The sequence below is a fragment of the Hippoglossus stenolepis genome, chromosome 5 (genome assembly GCF_022539355.2).
Source record: "Hippoglossus stenolepis isolate QCI-W04-F060 chromosome 5, HSTE1.2, whole genome shotgun sequence".
Classification (NCBI taxonomy): Eukaryota; Metazoa; Chordata; class Actinopteri; order Pleuronectiformes; family Pleuronectidae; genus Hippoglossus; species Hippoglossus stenolepis.
The window spans coordinates 19,389,488-19,412,247 of record NC_061487.1 but is presented as its reverse complement, the minus strand read 5'-3'; the positions used below and the strand labels follow the sequence as shown (position 1 = coordinate 19,412,247).

The following is a 22,760-nucleotide window of genomic DNA, read 5'->3' as shown; positions in this document are numbered from 1 at the left end:
TCCTGATGCAACACAAATACTTTGCATACAAATAGATGCCAGTGACATCAAGAGGTTGTAAAATATTTAATCACAAAAAACTGTGAGGAAGTGAATCATTTCGTTGATTTGTGCATGAAAAACTGGAAGAGTGCTCAAAGTGAGCCTCTTCAACATTATGCAAACAAGATGTGGCATTTGTATGCTGAACATTTTAAGGCTTCTTTAACGGAAATGGCAAAACGACTGTGCACAGATGACATCAAGACATTTTAAAGTGACACTCCTTGACAGCATCTGGAGTTTGCTTATGCATAGGATTATGTGCCTTTGTTAGGCAATGACTTCCCAGTATAAATACTACTTAATGTCTGCTTGCTGCCACTATGCATTGAGTTTAATGCCATTAAACCAAAAAATATATTTTTATTTTGAGATATTTAGAAAATTCTCTGCACTCATTGCCACTCATGAAAAGTTTGACTAAAAATTAAATCGTAATCTATTTAAATAATGTAAAACCATGATTAAGTTCCTCTATAATAAATGTTTTTTCAGTCTTTACAAACAAAATATTTACTGTCAACGATTCAAATCCCTGCTTCACACTCGCTTTGACATTCGTTATCCACATAAAAGAAGTTGGCAACAGATGAAGAGAATTCACTGTATGCTTTTGTTCAGTCTCTTTTGTACACACAAATCCTGTCTGTTTTTCACAAAGAATGGTACAAGGATTCACTCTTAACTTTTGGAATTGAAAATTATTTACAAGCATAATATCCATGTCTAATATTCATCACTACTATAGTTAGTGAGTCAGTTGGTTTGTCTCTGCTGTACTTGGAGCAATTTTTTTGGGATGAGTTGATGGGATGAAGTAGTCAGGCGATTTCTTGTTTTGTGCACCTCTCGGTGTGCATTTTATTTACAAACATTTTAGGGCTACAGAGAACTTCCCGGGTGTCACCAAAACATCCGCTTTTAACCCCTCCCAGTGCCCTTGTTACCATGGTAACCCCACAGCTCCTTACAGAATGTGTAATCGTGCAAACCACGTAGTGCAAATCAAATAGTGTAAACCACGTCAACAGTCTTTGGTGAATTCTGTCTATCACATGTGTCCACTACATACGTCCCCCCAGAATTCACACACAAAGTTAACGCGTTGGGGCCCGAATCACCCGACCTGCACGGCTCCGTAAAACATGAGCAGGGGATGAAGTCGGGGGTTTAACTGGAGGAACATGAAGGGCTGTGCGGTGGCATGGGGAATGAGCAGGAGGGCGCCCCCGCCGTGGAGGCATAGCTACTTCAGTAGGATGATCTAGGTCCAAGTGGACAGGTTTCAGCCGGTCCACTGATACAATTGTTTAAGGCATTTAGTTGAATATAGATTTATGAAAAACATGTTCAGTTCTGTCTTCCTTGAACAACTTGTTTACCTGTTCAGAGTCTTTATCATTTCCCAAATTAATCAAGCATTCAGAAAATGTGTCCTGAACTTGCATTTGCAGTAAATGCACAAGCAGATCTCTTTTCCGAGAGGAATAATCAATTCCAAATAGCAATTTCCTTCTACTGCACACCAGCAGTACCTGGTGCAGGGACTATATTAAAGGGCACAACTGCAAGTCAACTTGGAGCCTTTTCACATTGTCAGCTCCTCAGTACTACCCTGTACTTCATATTATTTCTTCATCAAATCTTAAATGTCAGCAATGATTTGCTTAAATTTTACTTCTTTCTCAACAAAATTTGAACACTTACAATGACAATTATAAGCATATTCTGAGTCATGAATATTTAATTGTGCCACTCACAGCACGCACGTAAAAAACTTTATTCTTCTGTAGGTAGAGTTCAGACAATTGAAATAAAAATGAGGGCCTTAAACACATGACAATAGAAGGGCGCTCGGAGAGTGCATGCCTCTGTCATCTTTAATCACCCTATCTCGCCATATTAAAGAAAGTAAAAATAAATCCTGGATCTCTTATTCATCAGGATTGACTCAAAAAATGTAATGTGTTCTTGAGTCATCCATCCAAATTTCATGCAAATTGGTTCAGTAGTTTTTGAGTAATCCTGCTGAGAAGCAGACAAACAAACAGCAATGAAAACACAACCTCCTTGGCAGAGGTAAATATATCTACTTGGAGGACCCAAAAGTGAAATAATCATTCTGAAATTAGATAGTTTAGAAAAGATAAGGCCTGGTACGCTAAGCCCAAAGGTCACTAAGAGACACACCCAACATGAAAGGTATCACTGTGTGGGGGATTTGTGTCGTGTCTCAACACGACACAAATCTAACATGCAACTGCCTTGCTCTTCAGCGACAGCAAATCTGTGGGCTCACCAATTAACTTTCCACCCAACCGAATATGTTCGAACTGATTGTGTGTCATCTCAAAATAAACAACAGCCCCAAAAGTCTGTGGTAGATCCTCATAGGTAGAAGAAATTTGTGACTAATTGGATTTCTTAATTTTTCCAAAGGTATCCCACTGTACATCTAACACGCAGATACGCACACAAATAATCCTCAACAGGAAGACACCCACTTCCCTCTGCTAACATGGATGACTGTCAAATGAAACTTTTCATATAATGCTATGATTTGTTTTAATTAAATCTTTTGGGAAAAAAAAAATCTGTGGTTCTCTTCTTCTGCCTCACAACATCCTTCCTCACCGCCACATTTCTCTTCTCTGTGGCTCATCCCCTCCCCTACACCAAAATTTGTCAGTTGTCGATTTGTCGTGACCGTCTGCCAAGTGCAGTAATTACAGTACAGCACTAGGAGCTGAGCAATAGAGAGAGAAGCAGCATATCAAACATGACTGCACAGGGCAACGGGTGTAAAAATTCATTCTCAGAACTATAGGCTGCTGCATGCGACAGAGCACCAGGCCAAAAAATATTAATGTCTTCATTTCTCCTCATGTATTTACTTAGAGGTTATTAATATTATAGCATTTGAGACATATTGTAGATTGTATAAAATGAGTCATAGGTTTAATCTCTGACCATCCCACTTACGCACATTTCACAGTCCAAAGCTATTAGATGTAATTCATTGATAAAAAGATCAACACTGAGAAACAGAGTTCTTCTGGACACTTTCATGCACACTTTACCTCTAAAAATGCTGCGATCTCACACTTTGACTCAGACGAACTCACTCACACACACACAAACACACATACATGCACTTGTTGATGTATTGGCTATTACATTGCAATGACAGTACTGGCAATGGGCCCAGAGCAATGGATAGTTTATGATGTTGGGAATAATAGGGAACGGTTAAAAATAACTTTATTATCAAATGCACCACAGAGACAATTGTGACGTAGGAAAAGGGGGCACACTCCCTGACAGGTGATGTTGGAAAGGACACACACAGCGTGGGCTGGTGCAGAAGGGGTTGCAACATAATACAGTCACAAATTTGCCAGACTTAACTGTAACTGTCACGAAATTTAATGGACAGAAACGGAGCAGACAATAAAGAAGTCATCTACAGTAGTGAGAGGGCGATATATGGTTGCCCAGTGACAGTATGATTACATTTTTACAGCATTATTCCAAGCCGTACCTCAAGAAAAACTACATAAACCACAATAAACACATTAATCTTAGTATTAAAAAATACACGTTTAAAGGAGGTTACTGTGGGCTATGGTCAAACAATTGGTAACATTTTTCTTTTCCAAATGGTATTACAGACGGCCAAGTCTGTAACTAGGGCCTACCAACCTTAAACTGTGATAAGTCTCTTGTGGATTTTACGAAGGATGCTCATTTATTGGTTGCCCCATGGCTACACAGTGCTAGATTAACAAAAGAGTTATTACTGGGCAGGGCTCATTGCCAGTGGCTTAAAATAAACAAGAATTTTTGCAGGAATGGCTCATTTCGAGATAGTGATAGCAAAAATATACATGTTTGGGATATGCTGAACACACAAAGGATACTTGAGACTTGGAGTTTGTGGCATACATACTCTTGTAAGTTTTTTATTTTGCATGCACACCAACTCACTCTTTAACCCTAAACTTACAGGTAAACAGATCGATTACGTTGAGAATCAAGGTAAGGAAGGTATGGTTCCTTATTAATATTTAGCATTTCATTCAGGATTCAGTAAGCCCTGAAACTGAAAAACAACACATCTACAACTCTGCAGGGGGAAGGCTAATCAATAGCCTCTGGAAAGGGGTTGGAGATGAAGTGTTCATTTCTCTAGAGCTACAATAATGACCTAATACCTCCACTTCTAAGTCCACAGGGGTCTGTGAGGATTTGTGTGCCTTTTATGTACATGTGTATGTGTGTCCATGAGTGTGTCATTATGTGTGTATGAGTGTGTGCGCTTGTACATTTGCCTGCATGTGAAATTGCGGTCCTTCAACCTAATAGTCAACAGAGAAAAATGTATTCCCCATTTTCTCAGGGGCAGTGAATTAAGAGCTGTTGCGCCTTTTCCTGCTCCACAAAGCAAACCCACCACTCGGAAGAGGGAAAATACTATGGAAAGGTATGATTGCAGATAAAAAGTGAATGTGCAATGCCCGAAAAATCACGGCTTACGGCTCTTTCATACACAAACAGCTTGGATGAGGGTTGACTTAAAAACACTGACCTTGCTGTGTAGTTTGCCCTACCACTGAACCAGATGTTTACCACATAAATATCTGAGCATCTTCAGGGGTGATATTGTGAGGACTGCAGAGTGTGTGTGTGTGTGTGTGTGTGTGTCTCTCTAACACAGAGAAGAGCCATTTTGCACCACAAATGCACTCACACACAATAAATATACACGGTAGAAAAAATGTAGATGTTTTTTGCATTGTTAATGTTCTAATGCAGTGCTGGAGACAGACAGTGCTGGAGACAGAGAAAATGAGATGGGAAAGTGTTGACACTCAACAGACAACAGTTCTTTGCTATATTCTACATACTGTTAACAAGATGAATACGACTGTCTAATCTACAGTTTATATCTTAGCTGCCTAATTTAAAAAATGTGACATTCCTACAGTGTTGGTTATATTTACATAGTCAGTGCATGCTTCTCTATAAACATCATAGTTACACCAGTACCTAAAAAGAAACTGTTAAGTTTCATGCTAGAGAGCCACATATTTATTATAATGAACATAAGTACTAACTACTGTATTCATTTATAAGTAGTTATGGAAAAAATAAATACATTTTATTCATTAAGCCACTGTAAAATCAATCTTTTCAGGTGTGCAGATAAACCTTTTCGCTACTCATTTCAGTGTTTTCGCTGGTAACATTTCTGCATCGCGCCCATTACTCACTCATTCATTCACTCACACACATTCACTCGCACACAACAAAAAGTGTGAATACAGGGTTTCCACTACAGACCAACGCTGTAAAATGGAAGCAGTAGTTGGTTTATGAGACACGTATTTTAGAATTCCTTTCATATCCAAGCAAAATTGATATTCTACAATGAAATATCATTAACTGAATCAATGTGTGTGTGTGTGTGTGTGTGTGTGTACAGCAAAAGCCCTCCAGTTCTATTTTTGATCCAAAACATTGTCATTTCTTTCGAGCGTGATCAGCTACATAAATTCACACGCGGATTCTCACACACACACACACACACACACACACACACACACACACACACACACACACACACACACACACACACACACACACACACACACACACACACACACACACACACACAGACAGACAGACAGACAGACCATAACTCTCCTCAGTTTTCTTCACTGCCTCCCATCCCATTATACACACACCATTTACTCTAGTTTCCATAACTGTATATTCTTTACAAAATTAAAATGAAAGTCAGAGAGTTTGTTATGGAGACCTAGTCCCATGAGAGGACCATTTTTTGGGATGAACCTTATATAAAATCATAATGTATGCAGGTTAGATTTCCTTTTCTGGATAATTAACTGACCTCCTGCAGAATGGGGGTCCCTTTCCTTGGGTTCTGAGAAGTGGGATACGCAGAAATACCAACAGTAGTGTAGACAGAAAGATCAGTGGACGTACACACACACACGAGTATAACATCAAGTTTTCTTTTGCTGGAAATACACAATGAGAGCTATGATGCACAAAGCTATCACTAGGATTAAAAGTTTCATTGTCAGACAGTCTCAGATTGAAGTAGCCGATTTTGTATAAAAATGTTCTTAAGAAGAATTACTTTGAAGCTGACAAAAACTCAGAGGGGAAAAATAGAGTGAAGCAAAAGAGAATCATCACTGATGAAAAACAAGAAAAATAAAGCGGCCGAAGAATCAAAGAAGCAACATTTCCCTATGAAACTAAAATGTGATTATGGTGAGATTAAAAAATAATTAATTTCCTCGGAGGAAAGAACATTAATGAATTTAGGGTCATTATTATGTCTGCTGGCCAGACAACACAAACCGAGAATGAACGGATATTCCTTCATTCCTTCTGTTATGTATCAACGGTCGTGCCTGTAATTCCATTACACAATATACAATTCATCTCAGACCGTAAAGGTATAACAGCTTGAGATTAGTTTGATGATATTTAGGCCTGTTATTATATTACAGTATATGTTGGTGTAATCCTCACAGCCCCTTTGGGACAACACTGACACTCATATACACAGACAACAGTGTTGAGTGTTGAGGCATTCGTTAATCTTGTAAATATCCTTTCACTGATCTCTCATTAATTCAGCCCAGAGGCTGACAAGGAGAAAGAGAGGGAGGGACAGAGTAAGACAGAGAGAGAGTGAGAGAAAGAGAGAAAGAGAGAGAGACTCATGTATTTGAAATTGAGTCAATTAACCACTAGTGTAATGGCAGCTCTCTCCTCTCTTTCACCAATATGCTAATATCAAACCATGCTAATCTCTTCTCTCTCAAAGGCTGCTTTTGAAACACTGTTGCAGTATATCTGCATTTTATAATTACTTTTCAAAACACCTTGTGTATCCATGTTTGTGACTTCTTTTTGCAAGCAAGTGAAGATCTGTGGAGATTAAAAACAGACTTTAGGGAAATCATTAAAAGGTACAGTTAATACAATTACTGAGTGGTAGTGATATTCAAGCAAAACAAAACACACTAAGTATGGTTGTTCCTGTCGGAGGATTGACTATAAAAAACATTTAGGCCCAACAATAACTACACACAAAAGGGGGTGTAGTGGGTGCAATTGCAAAATCAAACAAGTCTAGAAGCGTGCCTCGTGATCCAGCAATGGGCTCTCACTATTAGCTTGACCTATTGCATGCCCTGTTGACCCATCTGTACAGAAAGCAACTAGCAAACAAAGCCACCCTGAGCGGACAATCACACACCTAAGTGTCTGAGAAGCTACGTGTGGAGGTGCTTTGTGTTGTTCAATGAACAAAAGTAAGGCGGTTTGTCATCTTTGTTTCTACCATGCAACTGCCTTGCTCTTCAGCGACAACAAATCTGTGGGCTCACCAATTAACTTTCCACCCAACCGAATATGTTCGAACTGATTGTGTGTCATCTCAAAATAGTTTTTTGCATCATATTGCCTCATATAGAGTATTTAACTAATTAAATGTTTGCTGATTTAGTATTTGTTGCTCCACATTGTCAAAGTGTCTTGGCTAAACATCTACATAAACACTTCCAGTGCAAGAAGATGCTAAAGCATGATTTAAGAAAAATAACAACAGTATTAATGTGCACTGTATAAACCTTCAGGGTGTGATGCTGGAGTCTTGTGTAGGTCAGTGGAGAAAAGAGACCACTCAAATCAGAGCAGACACTGGGACAGATGGTGATTTTACCCCAGCATGGGAAAAGAAATGGCTCTTTAACATCAAACCTCAGCACGTTACTTTGAAACCAGCTGGCCAGTCACAAAAAGGGACTCTGTGTCTGGGGAAGCAGCCAGACTCCTAAGCAGAGGTGCCTGAGAAATGGTGAACCAGGAAAGATGAAGACCCTATCACACTGCTTTCAAAGATCTCTGCATAATTATGATTTAATTTGAATGTTTTGTGTGCAAAATTTAAGCCCTACTTCTTAGTGGGTATTTATCCATTTATCAAATTCTTGACTTGAAAACAACCCTGTAACTTAAGAGTAACTATTATCCTTGTTCTCTTTCCATCACTCTCCACATTCCATCACTCTCCACATTCCATCGCCGCCGCCCTTGCACTAACCATCTCCTCACCCTCATCTCTGCATCCAGCGAATGAAGGGACCTTCTATAATTACTGAATGTAAATGTGTGACGTTGACAGTGTGTGCCGTGTATTATAACAGACAGGACTAATCGATTAGTAAATAAGTTGCCAACTATTTTTTATAATCGATTCAATCTAACCAAGTGTCAGGGAAATGCATCCCCATTTTCAAGGTCTGAGTGTTATTCAGTTTTGTTAATGACCTATCATGTCTTATTTTCATCTGCCTTCATCGGTTTTCCAAAAAGCCAGCACTGAATACTCTGACTGACATGCCTTCGAAATGCTTCAGCTAAAAAAATTTAAAAAAAACTGTGTTCTCTTAAGTGTTATGTCAAAATCAGTAGGTCAGACTCTTCTTTGAAATACAAATTAATAAGACACAATTTTTTTCATGCTGTTTTAAATGAACACTTCTTGGAAAGCACCATGCTCCAAATCACCCTTGAGACATTCATAAGCAGCATGTCACCACTGCTGAGCTATTGGCGTCACGGATGACTATCAAATTAATATCTGTGGATATGAACTTTCATGATCAAAGTGACAAACCCTAACTTGTTGTTGCAGACAGAACGTGCACACTTGGCGAGAGACACACACACACACACAACACTTGCTTGTCGTTGCCTCACTAATTTGGCAATGCCTGTCACACCAGAATGGAGAATACAGAATGGAGAATACAGCTGGTGTTATGTTGCAGTCATGTTACACTCAAAGTGTTGGACCAATTTACATCCAAGCTTGGGTAGCTAGGCTGCAAAATGTGCCAAAAATGGGGGAACGTGAGAGACGGGGTTTAATGGAATAAAGTATGTGGTGGTGTTTCTATATTACTGGAAACATTCCAATGCCACCAGTGAGTTTTCTAGTAAAAACAATATTTGCTCTGGGCTTAAGAGTCAGTCTCTTATAACATGATGAACTGACTTAAATTAAAAAAATAAATAAATTACACCACATTAATGTGGAATGATACAATCAGAAACAAAACTGTCACTATTGACAGATCCATCACTATGAAAACAAATGCAACAATTTACTTGTGACCAAATACAAGAAAAACACTAACATCAAAACTGTTCATTTGTAAAATCTTACATTTTCCTACTCTCATCCAGAAAGCCTAAAAAATTTAGATAAAATGTTCATCTCAACGTGTCGTCCTGTCGAACAACCAAAAAATAGATTAGCAGCCTGAAACAGATTTAGGGAACAAGACAATGAAGTCATTATTCATATTTAACAGGGAGATGATAGTAATGTCTCACGTGTGACAAAAAGCTAAAGCATCTTCATGACAAACGCTTCAACATTTGTAGCCAGCTATTAAAGCCATTTAGTAGCAATCAAATGTTTTCATCTTTCATAATCAATAAATCATCATGTTAAAGCATTTTTGTTTGCTATTTTATCTCGTTCTTTAATAATTAATTATGTTTAACCGGGTTATTATAAATACAAATATATCAATCGTACCCCAGATACAGTCCAGTGATATTTGCTTCAAGGTTTTTCTTTATCTTTATCTCAACTAGTTCTCCTGCACTCTCTGATTTTTCTACTGAATTTGGAAATCTGTCAGACCCATTAAGTCTCTCAATTTCTAAATTAGACCTTTCAATGCTTAAAAAAAAAATGAGTTGCACTTTTCGAACAGAGATTAAATACATTCCTGCTCTCACTTTCTACCTCACTGCTTCCCTCAATAAAGTAGAGCCATGTTCAAATAACCAACTGCCACTGTGTGTGAAACATGAATGAGCTGCACATGAGCAATCCAGTGTGACCAACAGCCAATCATTCATCAGTACCGCCACTGACCCCTCGGTGTGCACTTGTTTTCTCTTCATCTTAAACCTGACAGATAACTGACAGAATACTTACATTGCACTTACATAATGATGATATAAAACTCCAGATATCCCAACCACATGGTTACATTGCCACAAGTATCAAATCTCCACATTTAAGATCAACAAATCCTGCTTTAGAGACACATACCATGAACCGTGCTCAGTCCTGTTTCATGAATGGATAGGCAGGGGAGTCAGAGGTCTGTTCAGTGTTAATGAGCAGAAGAAAGTCCATGTGTGCTGTCTGCTGTGGTAATGCAGGGTCTGGAGGCAGAGACACAACTGCAAGAAGTAACAGAGGTAATAGGATCACGGCTGTCCATCTGGCCTCATCCCTTGACACACTACAGGCTATAAATAACACGTCAGCAGCTAATACTGTTGATTTAGTAATTCTGTCTCTACTACAGAGACAATTTAATGTGCAAATGCAACCAAATGAAAAATGTTTACATCCATTCAGGTTGAAGCTTTATTGATTTAATGGTTTATGCAACAACTCTAATCTATTTTGGATTACTTTATCTATTTTTTCACAAAATATGTGTGAAAATTACTCCTCTCATTACCAAGAGAGTCCTCACAATAGTTACTCTGATGTTTCTGTAGGCTTTTTTATTTGCTGATCTGAAAATAATGACCAATGAGGGAGGAACTCTTTCCTAAAAAGTGTCATCTGGCAGAAGTGTTGTAACCTAATTCTGTTCAGAAACTCCCCATGAAAACACTGGGACCTATTGGAGATCCCAGCATTGTATATCATAGCAGGTGCACCATGTAATCTCACAAAAAAATAAATAGCTACCAACAGATCGATGCTGACAGCAGGTAATGCAAGTGGAGCCCAATACACACCTGTAAGGTTTCCTGACTGTATTTTGCACAGTTGTGACACTATTATGGTGACAAAACCAAAACTACTCGCAACTGCCTCTGTTGAAAATAATACTAGCTGGTAAAAGCTTAGAGAAAAGAAGACAGGACGAAAGAGACTACACAATATTGAGGGTCTATGGATATGCTATATGTTGTTATTTTGGGCTTCATTAAAAAACTGACTGACCTTGAATAAGGGTATTACCTTTGTATAGAGAATTACACGATTACAAATAATAAGATAAAGAATGAAATTACATATTTAATTCATCTTTTTTTCTCAATGGACCTGGATCTTCCATCAAATAAAAACAATCAAATCAATGAATGTCCTGACAGCACACAAGTAGAAAGTCCTCACCGTGTGGAAAAAGGTTCATTCCAGCTACACTTACATGGAGGTGGAGAGATTATTTCCAGGACCATATACAGTACTGTATCTTCTGGAGAGCAGAGACTGTAGAAATCAGAGCACTCAAAAACTTACTCAGTCATCTCCAACCCCACACACAGATACACGGCCCCCCTCACCTCTCGCACACAGTAATCTGATTCATATCAATTTAATGCATAAGCCAGTGACAGCCCCCCCTGGTCCCTTAGGTCCATCACCTGTTTGAGGTCTATGAGAGCGACACGACACGATGGAGAGGAAGAGATACAATGACACTGTAAGAGGGAATAATGCTGCGAGAGGCAGTTGATCTGCAATGCTGCCACAGTGTTTGGGGTGTGCATGTCAAATGCCAGTGCACTCCATAGGAATACGATAACGAGGACTGCACACAGAGGGAATGCCAAATGAGATATCAAACACATTGGAGAATCACAGAGCACAGCACTGAGCCATTTAATAAGACGGATGGAAAGACCGCCTGCCTACGTTGGACTTCAATTTCATAATTTATCTGTGTGGTGACAAGACAGAAGATAGAAGCACGAAGCATCAAGACTCATATTTCACAATGTATTTTCTGCTAGAGTCTAATGATGATGATGTGCATTGTCAAAAGATCCCATCAAAACATAAACTCCTAAATAATTAACTAAAGAGTGAACTACATTGAATTAACATTAAGCTTAATAATTATGATTCCACTTATGTTGTATTTCTTTGAGCACACTATCCAGTAGCCTGGAAGCCCATCGAAAGAGTTGTGTCTTAGTATTTTTCATGTGCTTGACCGTACATTGCTCACTAAGTGCAGTTCAACAACATTGTTAAGAATTGGTGATGTGATGCCACCTGAGATAAGTGATCATAACTCATCAACAACAACAAAAAAGTAAAGAGTAAACTTTCTGGAGGTCATAGTGACGTTTTAAGTTACCTTGGTGAAATTTTGACCAATTCTAAGGGAGCAGGGGGGGGTTTGCAAGTCAACTATAACTGTAACATTAATAATAATCACAATCAGAAATACCCAATTGATCGCAGGGGGAAATTGTGTTTGTTACAATAGCTCCATGCAAAAGTAGAAATATAAGCATATAAAGATTTTTTTTTTGGATTGGTGATAATATGTCATTTCATTCAAATGAGACATTTTTTTGTGACATATATATATTAAGAGAGATACAGCCACTCTAAGTCAAAGAGTCCCCTCAAAAATGTCAAACTTTGATTGCAAATCGAGACACATGACATTTCTATGTTACAGGTTTCTACTCTGCCCAACATGTCCAAATACATCAACACCTGTGACAGCGCGGCCAAAACGTGAGGACTTGACACTGAATGACCCAGTAGTCAAGATCAGAGTTTGTATCCCCGAGTTGTCAACCTTTCATAATGGTAGACAAAATAATGTAATTTCAGGCACCTACAAAATGTTATGGACTAGGATTTGTGGAAAATAAACATACGAGGAGCCTTGTCTGCCATTATGAACAGAAAACAATGTACTCACTCTTTGGGAAGAATTCACTACTGCTTTGATGAACTTGAGAGATTTGGGGGCAGTGCAACCTCAGCTCTCCTCCATCCTGAGCTGGATACACATGGTGACCTGGGGAAACGTCTGAGGATATCTTGACCCTGCACAATATGAATGAGAGGAGCCACCATTAAATCCATAGAGGTTTACAATAGGGTGGTTTAAAACAATTACAGAGGGAAAAGGTAGATTAAGGCAGAATGTGAAGTGATTAATTCAGTTTATGGCTCTGTTAAAAGCCAGTGAGCAACTACACACTAAAACAAGGCCCACCGCCATTTTACTGAGGAATTTAATGCAGCCAGCGTTACAAATTACCTGCGTTTGACATGACAAACAATTAGCTTTTTCCTGCTTAAGTGCTCATGGTAACACAAGCCGCCATTTTGTTCTGTAACTAACTGCGCGCACTGAACTTACCATGAAGTTAATTGGCGCGAGGTAGCTGTTAACTCTTTGAAACAACTTAGCACCAAACAAACGGCCCCGAATGAGAATAATTAACACGATAATTTAAACGTCAGTCAGCCTGAGACAGTTACACTCAGAGAACTTTACCTGAACAGAATTTGAACGTGTCCAGAAGCTGCAGACATTTTACTCACAGAACTCATCAGAGAGGACACGAGCGAGTTACCTGCCAGGTGGTACACGGAAGACTCTCTTCAAAATAAAGGGCACCTGAGCTAAGTTACAGTGAAACTAACTATCTACGACAGGTGGCATGCTTTTATTTTGAAACCCTTTCTCTGATACGTCATACAACATGGAACCAGCAGCCTGTGAGAACAAATACAGAGTTTTAAATTGCACACTTTCACTCTGGGTCTTTTAAAATAGATAAATAAAAAGTGTACGCTACATAGGGCAGAGCAATAAAACAATATCAATAATATAATGATATAATCCTATTTCTTTTTATTTGCATATGAATGTGTCAGGTACAAGGCACAATTTACACTTTCTTGCAATTTTCTTGTTTTGTTTTTATGAACAAGTAAATCATCAAAAGCAGGGAACAGACCAACGAAAGGGGGGAAAAAGTGCTTAATGGAGCTGACCTTTTAACACAAATCTGTTCTGTATGGGCTGATAAACTTGATCCATCCTTTCCAACACCTATGAAATACGTCCGTCTTAAGTCTAAAAGCATGTGTACAATTTTTCATTCCAAAAATTTCATGCATCACATTAAACCAGTCAGTTTGTGTGGGAGGACCTTGACATAGCCATTTTTTTTGTGACAGCTTTTTATACTGGCGACCAACATTATTCTAAACATATATGTTTGGAGAAGCCGAGAAGCTGTGGTGGCAAATTATATAATAGGTATGCATGCTGCAAACACATGTGAGGAGGTTTAACTCTTAGTTGATCGACTTCAGATTTTTACAATATCTTGCTGTTCATCAAGTGTTTATTATTCTCTGCTCATGAAGTTGAGTTTAAAACCACAACCTTCACTCGGGAGGACAAACTGAGCCTTTAAACATTCAACTATTTTATTGTGATTATTATCGATATCGACTGATATGAAACGTTCTCTTTTTATATAATTTTTGACTGTGTCGCCAAGCTCTAATGGTACGACATTCAGTATTACTATTTATTAGTATAAGAGTCATAACTTAGCTTAACATGTGGCAACAGTGTGTTTAAGACCCTGTGGTTGGGCACAAAACAGGGTTGGAAAAATAACAGATGTGACATGCACAGAGTCCTGACTTTAAAACCATCAAACTGCTTTGGGTTAATTTCAAAAATGAACTCTCTGTCAAGGCAAGTGTTGACATCATCAACAGTCTGAAAAAAACTAACAGATGATGTTTATATCTCTATGGGAGTTCACCCTGAACAATGAAGAAAAGTCTGAATTGTAATTTCATTTTTTTTACCTCAGTAAGAGCCCTATTCTATTATTAGGTGGTTCTTTCACTACATTTTCCCACATATACGCTGAAAGGTTGCAATACAATGACAAATAACTACACATTCATACTGTCTACCCCATATTGATCTCTGTATTCACTATTGCCCTGGCATTCAATTTTCTCCAAAGGTATTTTTCTCTAACCATTTCATAAATATGATCTTCACCTCAAAAAGTGAAATAGCTGTCTGTACAGTCGCTCCAACAGCTTAACTCATGTATCTCCACCTCCTTCAACCCTATATAGGATTAAAAAGACAAATTTAACAAATCCTGAATGTACAAGCCAAAAGATATTCCTGACTGCATTGTATTGTATCGAGATAAGTGCTGGAGAGGAAAGCAAAAAACTGACTGTTTATAACATTAATGAAAAAGAAGAGAAGAGGATGAAAACTCCTCAAGTGCTGTCAACCTGTCGTACTGAAAAATTAGCTGTGACACTGCTGAAATTGCAAATTATGGACTTCTGTGCACGAGTGTGCGTGAATATGACAGTGGGCTTGTGAGATTGTGCTTATGCAAGTTTATGAAAGTGTATTTTGTGTCTGGGATCAACAAACAAGAGAACCCTTGCTGGGCAGAGGATGCATTTTTGCATTTTAAGTTGGTGTCAAAGTCAGCAAGTCCCAGGTGTCACCTGTTCGTAGTTTTATGTGTCCGTGTCTTTTCAAAGACTCTGCAAGAACCGGAGACACGACACTTTAGAGATGACACCAGCAACTATCTAACACAGTCAGTGTCTCTAAAACATTCCCCTGACATGTCTAAATCAGGACACATCTTCTCATCATACGTGAGTTGTTTTAAATAGTACCCAAGCCAAGCCTTTGTATGCTATGAATATCATCAGCGGTACCACCCTGTACAAAACAATGCACCCTGATCTACACACCCTGAAGGAAAGGCCAGTGCCATTCCCTTATTTCCTTCCCAACAGAGCAGAACAATGAGCACTAGTGACCTTCACTTAGATGATGTGGTAGTAGGGTTATTGGAGGGTCACATACTGTATAAAGCATCGGCCTGATTCTGCCTTTGATGATAATCCTCCTTGACTCTGATGGAAGAATATGATGCAGTTTAAATGCTATAATAGCAAGATGCACAATGCCCTCTCTAAACGCTCATTGCTGTTGTTATGATTGAAATCCATTCTCCGTCATGGCTTTAGTGCTAAGTTGAACTCTGGCTCCGTGTGGCAGCAGACGGGAGAGATGGTCAGCATATGAAGATAAATGGCTGTGTGGTAACCACCTGGCAGCAGAGCCTCAACCATAGCTCTGTAAAGAGGCAAACTGGTCCTCTGCTGCAAGCTCAGACACATGGAACCATTAAGAAAAAAACACAGACACAAACCGTCCTCTGTGCCGCCTTGGCAGGGGAAACCCTCTGAGCAGTCCCACAGCCCACCTCTTCCTACCTCCCCTCTTCTCCTGGTCCTCGCTCTGTCTCCATCTCTCAAGATCTCTGCTGGACTGTTGCCCAGCAAGCAGAGGAAAAGCCCTTTTACAGTAACAGTTAAAGACAGAATAGTACTAGAGGCAGTGTCAGGATGAGGTTAGGTGGCTGCTGTGTGAAAAAGCCCTGGAAGGGGAGGTAATGGTGTAAATAAGAACTGAAAACACACCCTAGAAGATACACTGAATCAAAAACATGGCAACTCAATAAATAAATGATTCAACCACAGAACATGCTACAGTTTGTTAAGATGCATTGAGACAACAGATCTAGTGTTACTAATGTAAAGTATTTTTGGAGAAAATTATTGCTCAAAAGTCTGCGGAAATATCATCGTTATTTAAACCTTTTACTCTAATGAACCCTTACCAGTTCCAAGAACTTTTTACATCAGCCGATCTTTCCATTTAAATAACTTTTCAGTTTTGACCCAGCAATATAGTCCAGGTTAATTAGCACAGATGATTAATCTTGCATAGTATTGCTCTCACTGGGTCCATTTTTTCTCATGTGAACGAAGATGAACTGCACTTGTTGGATTTACTGTCTAAGCTACTTTTTACTGCTGAGTTTGATATTCATTGTATTGTATTCATTATTTACTTTATTACTTTACTTTATTTTTTTTACTTGGGTAGTCACATGACCTGTCAGGTGAACTGTTGATGCAGGTATACATATGTGTGTCATGCTTTGGGTCCTGTGCCCAAATGTTACCAACCTGGGAGGTAAAATCAGTTTGTGGAAGCATCAACGGGTTTGCGGACATTTCCTGTCTTCAGGTTATTTAGATTCCCTGAATCTTAGGACAGGTCCCTTCAGTTGTGTCAGTGTGACTTTTAGGAAACAGCACAGCATGAATAACCCTGCATGACAAATCATGATTCTTTTTTAATCCAGAAATACAAGGATTACTTAATCATAATTTAACGTTACCAGTTTGAGGAACAGCGTGTTTCAGTCCCAGGTGTTTTATTAAAGGATCTACAGTACCCTTTCATTTTCATTTGGATTATAGACTGTGTCTTTATCTGAATTTTTATTCTAAGATTTGAGAACACAAGTGTCTTGTAGACTGAAGTCTTACAGCTGGGAGGTTCATTCATAGCAAATTTACATTCGGATTATTGAGGATTATTCTCTCTATGAGTTGTTTTGTGAATGGGCTCGAGATGTAAATGAAGTGGGATCATTGCTATTGAGCTGTGAGTGCATGCCTAGTGAGAAGGATAGTGTCAGTGATTAGTGTCTATACGACAAATATCGATCAGCTGCTGCCAGGCTCAATAGAAACAAGCATATGCAAGATAACAAGGCACAGTGATCACAGTAAAGGGGGGGGGGAAAGCACGCCATCACGTGACGTCCTCCCTCTGCGAAGTTTATATTCCACAAACAGTTGTGCAAATGAGCAGGAGAACGGGGGAGAGATGGAGAGAGATGGATGACTTGCACCTGGCAAGGGGAGACTGATTAATTGTTTGTGAAGAGGGAGAGAAATTTAACAGATAATAGAAAGGAAACACAGGAATAAAAAGACAGATAAGATAATCAGAAGAAAGATTGGGCTGTGGATCTCTGCAGGTATGTGGTTATGGATATTAATAAAAGGTGGATAAATATGAAAAATGTGAAAGTAACAAAAGATTTAAGGTAGTAGAATAAGAAAGTGGGAAAGAGCGAAAAATAGAGTAGGAGATAAAGTGGGAGTTTGAGGAGAGACACAAAACGAACCAAATCACAAAGTTCATCTCCTGGCTTTAAACCTATGCCAGCGTCTTCCTCTGCTAATCCATCATCAACTGTTCCCATCCCTGCTGCCAAGCTGGAATGTGTGTAGTCCTGAGTGGATAAACAACCTGATAAATGAAGGTCGCAACCAGACAAAGTGGCCAATCTCAAAACTGTTGCTGGGGACGCAAAGGGCCAAGTAAACCATTTACTGACCTGCAGCATCACATGTATGTCAATGTTGAGACAGTTATCTGGTCTGTGGTGTCAGTTTAGTTCATGGTTTATATGAATCCGTTGGTTAATTAATGTAGAACAGATTCTACTTTGTGTTTACCTTGTTTCAGACGCACTGCAGTGTTTATTATAGCGTATGGGTGTGAACAGCTGGTGGTGTAAAAAAAAATTGAACACTTCTTTGTTTCACGGTTTGGTTATTTGTCAGTGTGTGTGAGAGAGTGTGTGAGAGAAAGATAGATAACCGGCGTTGCTGTGTGGCTCAGTGTTCAGCCATGCAGAACACAGAAACAGTAATCAAACAGAAAGGCAAAAAACAAACCACCATGACTACAACCTGGAACACCTGCTATCACACATTCGACTGGGCCTCACTCTCTAGCCCTCCATTAAGGATTTGCTCTGCAAATACCTAAAGCAACCTGGGAATATGGTTAGTCATTAGTGAAGGACACCCTTTTAAGAGGTTATGGGTATAGCAAATAGCACAGACCCACGTAGCACGATGGGACGTTGCTGTATTACAGACAAGATAGATGAACAGTATGTCAACTTGGTTTGGTAAACCTGGAAAAGTTAGCAAAAGCTGGCTATGCTTTAAAAATATCCAACCAATACACAAATCCGTTTCTATCGGCCGTCTCGTCAAAGCTTCACCCTCAAAACATATGAAATAAGATAAAAAGTGTTTCAGAAACAACTGAATTTGGACTTTATCAGGACTGATTATATAATATAATTATATAATCATACATTATTATTAGTTGAAGCGTTTAAAGGGGAGCACAGCAGCCGCCTTGTAGGAAGATTTGAGCTAAACTAACTCTGACATGCCTGTCACCAAAGTCAATCACCAAACCCAAGATGCATGCTAACACGTCATAAAAAAACACATTCAGATTCACGTACATGTGCACACGTGCAAACATGGACACATACTCTCTCTCTCTGTCCCTCTCTTCCTCTCTCTGCACCAGTTTACTAATTGCTGATTATCCTTCATCAGCTTCATCAAACTCCAGTGCATCACTATGGGGTAGATTACACAGACAACCGTGCCAATGTTAATGATAATGGAAATGGAAAGTACTCATCATCAGCCATGAGACACACTCTGATTACAGTCGTTATTAGTTATGATGACATGGGCTGATTAATAATTTAAATAATCAAGTTGATTCGTCCAACTAGGTGATGCACAATTTTAAATGATTTAAAACCATTTCATTTACCATAGACTATACTGTATATTAGATAACCACATTTAAATTGTCTTTCAGTCGGTCAAACAATGACAAATATGATTTCAGTTCTGATTAAAACATTTCCACAGATTATATTAGCAGACATTTTTACTTTAAATCTGTGGTTTTGTGTCAAAAGTGTGTGAATGTGTTTCGTTCCTCCTCTGACAGATTGTTAAACTGGCTGAGCCAAACGAGGGGCTTCCTCATTAGCCTCATTAAGCTCAACCCTTGTTTTGTTAATTGACATAAAAACAAACACTTGCTCATGAAAGAAAGACTGCCAATTATCTTCTGTCCCCTCCGCCCATTTTATCTCTGCCCTGTGTGTGTGTGTGTGTGTGTGTGTGTGTGTGTGTGTGTGTGTGTGTGTGCGTGTTTTTGTGTGTGTGCTTGCTTGTAAATCAGGGCCCAAAGATGATTCCATCTTTGTGTGAAACCTTCATTCACCCCAAATTAATCACATATTTATATTTTAATTGCTTTGTTACTTGCAAGTAACCTTCACTTCTCTTCTTTGTAGAGAGGTTTTTATAACATTTTCACGAAAGACTACTAATAATGAAAAAGCAAATATTTCCTTAAAACTTTGCATATGGACATTTTTGGGCTAGTTAAGCTTTTAAAATGATAATCATTTTATTATTTTGCTTTGACTGAAGAGTTGAAAGAGGTTGGTGAAATGAGGCTCCAGGATGGTTGGTATAAGCCTCAGACAGTGAAAAGCTGAATGCAGTTATCTTAAGTTCCAGTGTTATGGGCAATAAAAAACTAATATCAAAGAGAAAAGATCAAAGAGCACTTTTGGCAATGTAAAGATGAGTTGTCACAGTTATATGTTTTAGGTCAGAATATCACACAATGTTTTTTTGTTGATTTACCCACTCGGGAGAATCTTGTTCTTCTAAACACAAGAGAGAGAAGCATGCTTGCTGGTAACCATGGAGACCCCACAGTATTTCTAAGAGGAACATAGCAGAAAGCTTTAGTCAGACATTTCCACGTACTGTGAAAACCGATGCTTTGTAAGTCTTACTCACGCGTAAAGGATGTGGCTGCAGCCATCAGTGAAACATGAAATCAATAACTGTCGCGGTTTCCATGTGGAAAGAAGGTGATCACTAGCAGCAGAAAGAAACAAGCACTCAAGTCTTCTAGTAGCCTTGACACACTAACACACACACACACACACACACACACACACACACACACACACACACACACACACACACACACACACACACACACACACACACACACACACACACCTGTGTACACAGCAGCGTTTGAGTTGTTGCGATGGTGACAAATGCATAGGAAAAGAGCAGAGGACAGAGATGAGATTTTTGCGGGAAACGTTTAATCTCTTTCACACACGGTGCCAGATAACACTGCACAGAGACTGACAAACACACACCAAACACATACACACACACACACACACACACACACGCACACACACGCACACACACATAGAGATCAAGCTAAGAAATGGGGTGGTAACGGGAAGTGAACAGAGGCAATCTCTACAAATGTGACAAAACATGTAGCGATTGAACATGGAATGATTTATCACCCATTCGCCATTGCTTAGGTAAAGAGTGTGTAAAGTGTGAGCTGGTTGGAAAAAAAGTGACAGCTGAAAGTCACGTTGCACTATCTAGAGTACGAGTGACTTAACATATGTAAACAAGGCAACCCTTCAGCATTGTTGACCAAGAAGTGTCAAAGACAAAGACCCACATGCACACACAGCGACCCGCACACTGAAATCCCAGGTGATAAGAAGAGAGTGGGACTGGCCAAGGAATGTCTTTGCTTGACATTTGCAGAGGATTCATAGAGAGAGGGGGGGAAAGGGAGAGAGAGACAAGTGTCAACCCAAGAATGAGTCTGGACAGCCAGGATGTAAGAGCGGAAATCAATGAGTACCATTTGTCCATCAGTGTCTGCTAAAGACACCGTCAACAGGACATTACCAGGAGTTTCTCACCGGCTCACATGCCTCAAATCAGTGAGAGATGTTAAAGGAGGCGTTGACTTACATTTTTTTATTATTGTAACTGCAATAGTCACTCACCTGAACTTGATTTACTTTGCACTTTTTTTTTTGCCATCTGCATTATTAGTTACCACTCAGATTAAAACATTTGATCAAACTTTCATCCTATGATTGTCTGAGAAAAAGAGAAAATTGTCCATTTAAATGGAAAACTACCCAACAGGATGTGAAAGAGATGGAAATAGTTCCACCTTGATGGACAACATGTTCGTTCAACATAAGTAATCAAGTATCATAAATATATTAACTAGAATGGCACTCAGTCAAGTGCATACCTCTGCCAAGGCTCAACAGTCCCCTTGTGAAACCACATTTAAATTCACTAGATTTGGATTTTCATTTGGATGTGCACCAAATAACAAAAACTCATAAATATCAGTCCCCTGAACATGTCAGATTTGTTCCCATCAAGATCTATGAATTATTCTCTGAGAAATTAACAAATATGAGGAGTAAAAAAAAATCTTGGATCCATCCCCTGATATGGATCCGCAACAAAATTAAATATTTTTTGTTCTGACCCTAGTATTTGCTTATAAGAAACAAACAAACAACAAACAAACCCTAACCCACATGACCTGCTTAGCTGATGAAATGTAATATGTAATATGAAAGGGCTCATAATTATTATTACTTGGAACGTTGAGGACATTTTGTTGAAACCTCTTCCAAACCATCTTTTCTCTTACTTTTTAAACAATTTTAGTCGTATGTTTTGAATTCTTCAGTGCATGAAAAATTACAAGGTTTCTGATAAAAGAATCAAATATAAAATATAATAATAATAAGACATTAGTTATAACTCAGTCATCCACTTTGGTGGTACTTCCCTGTCTTTCACTGATCTGTCTAAAACCATCCTATTGGGCAAGTGATGATGACACGTAGCATTTTTTGACGCATATCTTTAAATAATTGTTAAAAGTTTAGAAATATCTTGTTCTTGTTATAGTTAACTAGATTTCAGGACCCAAGATGCAGATCTCTGACTCAGACACGGAGTAGAAAGTGAATTGGTATAATTAAAAACTGAAGGTGGAGTGGACAGACAAACAAAAACTGCTGGTGACCAAATAGCAGGAGTTCCAGCTGAGTCCTCAAAAAACTAAAACGGACTTCCAGGGCGCGGCAGACAAACGGAGGGACTGGACTGGACTGGACTGGTAACTGTGTGGGTAAACGGACGATCTGACAAAGAGAGGAGTGAAGCA

At 39.0% G+C, this 22,760-nt stretch overlaps 1 protein-coding gene across 5 annotated transcripts in view; it reads right to left on the bottom strand.

The window, feature by feature from the left end:
* The window catches only part of shank3a (SH3 and multiple ankyrin repeat domains 3a), a 150,712-nt gene extending 140,388 nt beyond the window's left edge, over positions 1-10,324 (bottom strand). For all 5 annotated transcript variants that reach the window (XM_047339979.1, XM_047339980.1, XM_035157511.2 and 2 more), the window contains exon 1: positions 10,220-10,324. The gene's annotated coding sequence lies outside the window, so the exon portion shown is untranslated. The remainder of the gene's footprint in view (positions 1-10,219) is intronic.
* Positions 10,325-22,760: the final 12,436 nt, after the last annotated feature.